The sequence below is a fragment of the Poecilia mexicana genome, unplaced genomic scaffold (genome assembly GCF_051168715.1).
Source record: "Poecilia mexicana isolate PSO_F unplaced genomic scaffold, ASM5116871v1 scaffold_14, whole genome shotgun sequence".
Taxonomy (NCBI): Eukaryota; Metazoa; Chordata; class Actinopteri; order Cyprinodontiformes; family Poeciliidae; genus Poecilia; species Poecilia mexicana.
This window is the reverse complement of record NW_028263383.1, coordinates 7,067,648-7,076,127: the sequence shown is the minus strand read 5'-3', so window position 1 is coordinate 7,076,127 and position 8,480 is coordinate 7,067,648. Positions and strand designations below refer to the sequence as shown.

Sequence of the window (8,480 nt, the reverse complement as noted above, 5' to 3'; positions counted from 1 at the left end):
GTAGGAACAGAGAACCAGATACATCAAAGCTGCTTGTTTTGTCATCTAGCACAATGAGGGGCTCAGAACTGCAGTCAGAAACAGATCTCCCCTGTTGTGTTTTTTTTTCTCCTTCTTCCTCCATTTTTCTTGTTCTGTATTTGCTTTTGGTTTAACTCTGGGAAGTTGGAGATTTGATTTCTCTCTCCACTTTTATTTGATATGTTTCCCTCTGCTCTCCTTCATTGGCTGTGCTTTCTTGTGAGCACAACGGTTTAAAAAAAGAGGTATTGCATAAGTGTTTCAGCATAACCAGGCCATGCGAAGCATGGATGCGTTCATGTGGGGATTTTTATGAATGGCATAGTTCTGCTGGGAACAATACTCAGAGTAGCTAAAATATGAATGATGGCACTCTATTATCTCTGCCTGCACATTGTGCAACAAAGTGGCACGTGGCCTGCATGCATCTATGGCCAAAGGACATTACTGCCATGGAAACCATATTTTTTCACACCCCTCTCAGTTGCTCACAGTTTGTGCTCCTGTCCTGCTCATCAGCTTAAAGGTGTCACCATAGATAGCTTTTCTTCTTCTTCTGAACTCTGCTTTATATTGCCATCCTACCACTAATGTTTTTTAACGCTGCCAGGAGCTGATTAAATTTATCCTGAGGGGTAAATAATTTAATTAGAATTCAAATAATGCACTGATCTAATCAACTAATTGGAGTTCATTTTTAAATGGTGTGAGCAACATTTAGCTGTTTTTATTTCTTGAACATGGTATCTGTTTTATTTAAAAGGATATTTACTGACATATCTTTTCACAAATAACTTTAAACCATTCAACAATAATAATAATAATAATAATAATAATAATATTAAAATAGGTACAAAGAAAATGTCAGAAATAACCAAAGTAAATACAGTTATCACAGCTAATCTGGCCTTATGTGAAAAGTAAATGTCCCCTAAACTTCAAAGGTATTTATGCCACCCTGGATGAAACAGCTATTGTCAGGTATTTGCACATCTTTGACATCACTGTGGAGGAATTTTGACAAACTATTCTTTTCTGAATTGCTTGAATTCATCCAGACTATAGGATTTTCCTTGAGCTGTTAGTTTAAGATCAAATTGCAGCAATCTAATCAGAATTAGATTTGGACTTTAACTAGGGCTCTCCAAAATGAAACTTTTGACCTAGTGGATATGTTTTTAATGTGGATTTACAGTAATAGGCTAAATAATGGTAGGGAAGGCTCACCACTGCCACCATGCTGATAGATGTCACTGACTTTGTTTCATAACTGTTCTTGGATTTCTTTAAATCTGGGTGTAATGTGTAGGTTTTTTAGATCTTTTAGCTTTCTTAATGCTGCCAGACGGTTCTGATTAAGTGATTTTTTTTTTTTTGATCTATAGGTTTTTAATCAGGCCTGGCTGTGGCTTGTGAAAATGATGATTCAAATTGTGAATACTCTGTCACCGCACTTTATATACCCTTTGTACAGCCATGTTATATAGCAGCTTTATATAGAGGAAGGATCTATGCTTTAAAAAAAATCTAAGAAAGTGAAAAAACTGCAAAGAAATGAAATTGTTTGAACAACAACATTAATCTGATAGTCCTTGTGGTTTTTATTTCCTGTTCTCTGGGTCCAAGAAATCCTATAGTTCATAGGAAATGAATAGAATGCTGAAATAATTCAACATATTACCTAAGAAGCATATCTGTCTGAAAGTTTTTCATCAGTAGCGGCACTTTTGGGAAACATTAGCAGCGTCAGAGTCTGTATCATTGTTATGTTTTTGGGAAGTGGAGACGCTCAGCCCTGAAATCATCAGAGCTCTGTCAGGGGACATCAGGGAACAAAGCAATATGCAATCTGTTATGAAACAAGAGTGTAATTTCCTTTCATGTTTACTTGTGCAGAAGCGCTCATCCTCATTCTGTCTGAGGCTGAATGCATGAACACACTCGGAAATACACACACACGCGGTGCCGGATTTGAAAAGTTATTGGGAAATAATGCATGCTCAGCAGACAGTTTGTGTCAGAGTGTTTGATTTAAAGCTCCTTTCTTGTCTCACTCATGCCTTGTTTAAGGGATAAAACAGTCTCCCTATATTCTCATACCCATCACATACCATCAAACATTCCTTTAACAGGCCCCTTTCTCCTGTCTATGCAGTACTTTGCCAGTGATGCCATTACATAAGCTTTGACTTTCTTTTGGGGGCTATAGTTTGCGGGCAGATGGGAATCTAAATAGATCCTTGGATATTAATTGCTCTGAAAATGTAATAGCAGTTGTTTTGTGTTTATGTGTTTTCTCCCGGCGGTGCCACACATCCGAGCAGCTCAAGCTGTAATAGCTCTTAATAGGTTTTGTGGCGAGAAATTTGTCATGGCAGATGAACTGTTGCCATCTCATAAAGAGTGTTTCTGACTGTAATGTTGCCAATGCATGAGATATAATTTAGAATATTGGTGGCTTGAGGCTCAAATGTGATGGTTGACCTGAAGTGTGTAATTAACTCAGTTGAGTAAATCATTCAGAGTTTAGATCAGTTTCATACTCTGCCCTTTTCAGATTGATTCCTCTCATTCTAACTCTTCAACCGCAACACAAGAATGCGTTTGGAAATTAAAAAGCCGCAAAATCCATCTAGTAATGATCAGCTGGGTATGTTTATTGTAGCAGCTTGCAAATATTGTGCATAATAACATTTATTCATCATATACTACATTAATAAACCCTTCTTTCCAGAGGAGGTTCCTATGATTTGTAAGTTTGCATTTAAATGGATGCTGTCAGCTGGAATAAACTGCACAGTATGGCGTCTGTCAAAGAGCGACAGTGAGTCATTAAGACTGAGTCAGATGTGGATTTAGTCACTTATGTTCCTATTACTCAGTGATCTGGTTATTTTAATATCCTCTCTCCTGGAAGTCCATTATGTTTACTCGCATTATATATTTTTTTCTCATGTTATTTATTTATTCCTATTTATAGGATGCAAGAATTATGGGAAGAGAACCTCCCACTTGCTTCTCTGGGTGTCTGGTTTACACGCCGCTGCACATCAGCAAATTGCAACTTAGCAAGGTCTTATTATAGTTACCAACAGGCTGATAAACAGCGAAGAACTGCTGTGTGTGCTGACAACAAACACAAACAGACACCCTGGGCGATCTTTGTCCGTCTCCTGAAGCTTGGTTAATTTGATGTTTCCACCAAAACATAAATAGTCCAGTTTTTGCTTGAAGAAATTGAATTTGGACCATTATTTTAAAATTTGTCAGGCCTTGTAGACCACATGTGTCAAACTCAAGGCCCGCGGTCCACATGCGGCCAGCCATGTCATTTTATGTGCCCCCCCCCCCAGCATTTTATAGGCTGATGATTGACTTAAAATTGGTTTTGAGCACGAACTGATTACAAACTACATCTCCCACAATGCATTCCGATTGTTACCAGCCAACATTGCGGCTTGTCGCCACTAGAGAGCAGCAGAGTCACCTCAAGCTGCTGATTGATTTTCCCAGCGAATAAAACTGAGACATGGACAAGCTAACATCAAAACGTCCAAGAAAAGAAAAATCAATTTACAAGTAAGACTGTGAATGAAGATGTGTGTGAGTTGGTGTCAGGGCGGCAGGTCGCGCTAGACTTTTTTTGTTATCCGTTATCTTGACCAACAACATAAAAAAAATAAAAAAAATCGGTCATGTACTATTTTTATCCGTGAAATTACAATCATATTAACATCGGCTATTTAGTCGCATTTTTTGCGGTTTAGTTAATATTCACCGTGAATCCAGATCCCATCACATATTAAGCAGATAAATCTATCTACATTTTTCTCCGTAGTGACAAAAACCACTGACTGAGGCCCCAATAACTTTTAATAAATTAAATTAAGCGACTTCACTTAAATTAGCATCACTTCACCCGCTGGGGTCTGAACGCACTTCCTCCTGGTTCCCATCTGCAGAAAAATCTGCGCTAATTCATCAGTCAGTTGGATCTGTCTGATCCAAACAGATGTAAAACTCTGTGAGTGTTTTGCCCTGTCCGGTGTGCGCTTTTACCAGGATTATTTATTTATTTATTTATTTGCGTGGTTTCGCTTCTCCGAAACGGACAGATGTTACGTCTGCAGCTCCTCCAGAGCGCCGCTCTCCTGGGTAACGTGAACCCAGGAGGCTCCATTTGTTAAATCCGCTGGATGAGTTACTTCCAGCGGTTTTTAAGTCTTCGCAGCGGCGGAGCCGCGTCCGCAGTGGTTGAGCAGCGGACTGCACATGTTACAGTCTAATTAACTTCTGTATCGTCATTTATTTCCTCAAGATAAACTGCTGGCTCCTCAAATGGATTAACACAACCAGGGGCGCAACTACATATTATTCAGGTGGATGTGAAAACATAAATGAACCATTTTTAATTTTGAAGTGTTGATTTTATTTTTGAACCCTTATTTATTGTAAAGTGTTGGTTTTATTTTTGATTTATTGGTTTTATTTTTGAACCCTTATGTATTGTAAATTGTTGGTTTTATTTTCTTATTTATTTTTGAAGTGTTGATTTTAATTTTGAACCCTTATTTATTTTGAAGTGTTGATTGTATGAAAGACCTTACACATGAATTGCCCCATACAGGGTTTGAACCGATGACCTCAGCATTACCAGCACGGTGCTCTAACCTGCTGAGCTAACTCACCTACCTTACAAACTGTTGGGTTTCCATGGATTTAAGAAGAACTTAAATGATCTTACCACAATGAAAATTTGATAAAAGTGCTTATATTCTAATGTTTTTCAAAACAACATACATAATATTTTATTTTCCAGAGATTTTGTATTTTGAAGTGTTGATATTATTTTTGAACCATTTTTAATTTTCAAGTGTTGATTGTATTTCAGAGATATTTTTTTATTTTAATGTGTTAATTTTATTTTTGAACCATCTTTCATTTGTAAGTATTGATTTTATTTTTTAGCCATTTAGCCAAGTCTCTGTAGAACCGTTTGTCTCTGCTAATGACATTTTCTATACATTTTTTGATCCCAGGCTTAGTTTATGGACTGTAATGTGAAATTAGGCACAATTATAAGTCTGACAGTTTGTTCACCAAGTTACTGTGCTCTCTGAGAGGATCTGTAAGTATTTGACATCGTTCCATGCCCATCGTTGACATTAGTCTCTAACAAAATGTGGATCATCTACCAGGAACACTGCAAAGAGCATGAGTTTCTGTAGTGTAGTGGTTATCACATTTGCTTTACACGCAAAAGGTCTCTGGTTCGAAACCAGACAGAAACAGATTTAGTATGTTCTATTTATCACAGGTGTTTACTAAAGGTCAACAAGGGTCTGTGGTGTCATGGTCTGTACTCTGAATCTAGGCATCTGAGTGCAAGCCTCGTTTGAAATTTTCATGTTGCATCTCACATCATCAATGTTGGAACCTCAAACTGAAACAAAGCAGAGAAGTTCAGTTCCTGTAGTGTAGTGGTTATCACGTTTGCTTTACACGCAAAAGGTCTCTGGTTCAAAACCAGACAGAAATGGTTTTTGTAGGTTATCCATCTCTTGGGGTGCAGTGAGACAATAAGAGCCTTCCTCTTTGGTGATGGTTCATTTGCCAGTTGACTTCAATGTAGGCTTCTTTGAAATCGATTCTACTTTACTTCAATTACCAATTGGCAGTTCTATGGCGTAATGCACATGTGTCAAACTCAAGGCCCGCGGGTCACATGTGGCCCCCCAGCATTTTATAGGCCGATGATTGACTTAAAATAGGTTTTGAGCACGAATTGACTACAAATTACATTTCAACCAAAGGTTTGTAATGCGCTTCCTAACCAGACGCTCCAAAGCATCCGGTCCATAACTCTTCAACACGCTGTCAGCTCCCGGTCAGAAAGAGGCATTTAGTTCAGAGACCATGAGATGATATTCAGAAAGGATTTTTTTAATTAAGTGATTTCAGTTGCCTCTGAGACTAAATCTTTGCATAAAGTCTATCATGTCTGCCCATGTGACTTGTTTTTATTATTTGTTTGCTTACCTTTAAACACTGATTTAAATATTGTAATTTTTAAACTGAGCAGTAATTTTACATCCATGGAAACTCAAATGTAATATTTAAAACTTTAATACATAAAATCAGTTATTTAACAATATGAGGTGGTGTTTAATTTATTTTTAACATTGTATTTTTATACATTTATGCTAGGGGCGCCCAAGTCTAGTTTTCCAGAGCTACCATCTGCAACTTTAGATGCATTCCTTCTCTAACACACCTGGACCATTGACTCATTATAAGCTTCTACAGAACTGAATGAGGGAAGTCAACCTTTTGTCTGGGGTGTTTTAGTAGGGATGCACTCCTGATCTGTACCGTCAATGTGGCCCATTGAGGGTGGCCAATATGCTGCAGTGGCCCTCGGTGAAATTGAGTTTGACACCCCTGTTGTAGAGAACCTTTCTTTGCAGGAACAGCTCTGATTGCAGAAAGCAGCTGCTGCTGTGTATTCTGCTTGGCGCTCTGGATTAAACAGTGTTGCTAACATACCAACTCACATGTCTGTCTTTACTTGTAGGTTGCATGTCTGCAGGACTTCTTTGGTGAGGAGGATATTTTTGTGGCCTGTGGACCAGAGAAGTTCCGCTACCATGACGACTTGATGTTGGATGAGAGTGGTAAGGGAAAAGGTGCTCTACGAAAATTTTTATTGTTTCTTGCTGAAGTTACAAACTCAGAATTATACAGCTGTGTCGTAGATGTTCCTATACCTTATGTCATAGATGAACGCCAGTTTGAAAAATCCTAACTCTTTTTTCATGCTTTATTTTGGTTTACCACATTAAATCCTGATAAAACACAGACCGAATGTGAACATTTTCAATGTATATACAGAGCTTTGCAAGACACTAAATGCTTTGCGTACAAGCAGAATGGATGTACTGACACATTTATTCTTTATTTATGTGTTTGCATCTCCTTGAGTTGTCCCTTTTGCATTTTAAGAGCCAGACCAGAAGGAGATGTGCTACAGATTTCCCTGTATATGCATTCTTTTCAGCATTCGAATCACTCATTCACAATGGGAACCAGAGGGGAAACAAACATTCAGTCACATAAAAAGCAGTTATCTGAATCCTTTCAGAGTCTGTTGATCTAATTAAATGAAGAACAAGCTATAATTACGGAGAAGCATAAACTGATTAGTACAATCTAACACAACAACATTCTCTGTGGAAATGTATTGCCACTAGCAAGTGGCAGGAAACAGCCTCCTTAAATACAAACATTTACCATGGGATGTGACTTCTGTGATTAATGAACCTGATGTAAAATCCATCTGCTTTGACTATTGCTTCATTTCCTGAAGGACTGCCATCTTTCTGCTTCAGGTTACGAAAGAAATGAAGTCCGTGCTGCGATGTGTGCTGATCCTTCTTTTCTTATCCCTCCTCTTGTCTCCTGTTCTTGTCTCACCTCTTACAACCCTGCTCCCTTTCTTTCCATCTTACCATCACGGCCCACTGAGGATACGCTCTGTCCTCACTTCACCCATCTGTGATTTGCTGTCTGCTTCTCCTTCTGTTGCCATTTAGTGCTCATCTGTATTCTTTCCCTCCTCTGCTCCCACATGAATCAGTTTTGCTGGCTTTTGTTCAAATTTATTCTGTACATTTGTCTAATTTGTAGCCCTTTATTCACCAAATAAAGTCCATCCATTTGTACATTTGTCTAATTTGTAGCCCTTTATTCACCAAATAAAGTCCATCCAATCTGAGCCATTCACCCCTTCTCATTATTCTTTCTTTTTTTTGTGCACCATTTTTTCTAATTTCATTTCCAAAACATAATACTTACCTGAATCCATTAGCCAGTCTTTCTTTGGTGACCTTCTTCCCTCTTGAGAAAAGCCACAAAGCAACCACCTACATGCAGCAGTGGGGGTTTTATGGTTTTGAATTTGTATTATCTGGAATTATTGATAATTATCTCCAGAAATGGGGATCTTAGCAGTCAGTCTACTTCTTACTGCATCTTTCTGATCAAACACTCTTTCCTTTTCAATGTTGGCATCAGTAGTAAAGCTGGAACATACAGGTAAAGCACACATCTGTACCGTTGCCCTCCTGTTAATGTTCAAGTTTAAAAAAGAGCATGAATTTTTTTTCATACTGGATGGAGTCAGATTTTATATAATAACACATTCTTAAAGAAACAAAACTATCTGTCTGAATGAACAAAAATGTGTCTTATAATTTAAAAAACTTAATCATGATATGGAGACCCATTTTTCTGTGCTTCATTATGAGCTTAGGAGATTTCCTCTCTCTTTTTATCATCAGAAGACACCTGAGTAAACACAAAATGCAGCTTTCAAATTATGATTAAATCGTTTAGCTATCCAAAGCAACTTGCTCCTAAAAACTGGTTGTGTCACTTTTGGCAGCAAAAACCACCATCAT

The 8,480-nt window shown here is 38.0% G+C and overlaps 1 non-coding gene across 1 annotated transcript; it reads left to right on the top strand.

Annotated features, from left to right (window-relative positions):
- The first annotated feature begins 5,239 nt into the window (after positions 1-5,239).
- trnav-uac (transfer RNA valine (anticodon UAC)) lies at positions 5,240-5,312 on the top strand. Its single transcript has one exon. It is a non-coding gene; the product is annotated as a tRNA-Val (tRNA).
- Positions 5,313-8,480: the final 3,168 nt, after the last annotated feature.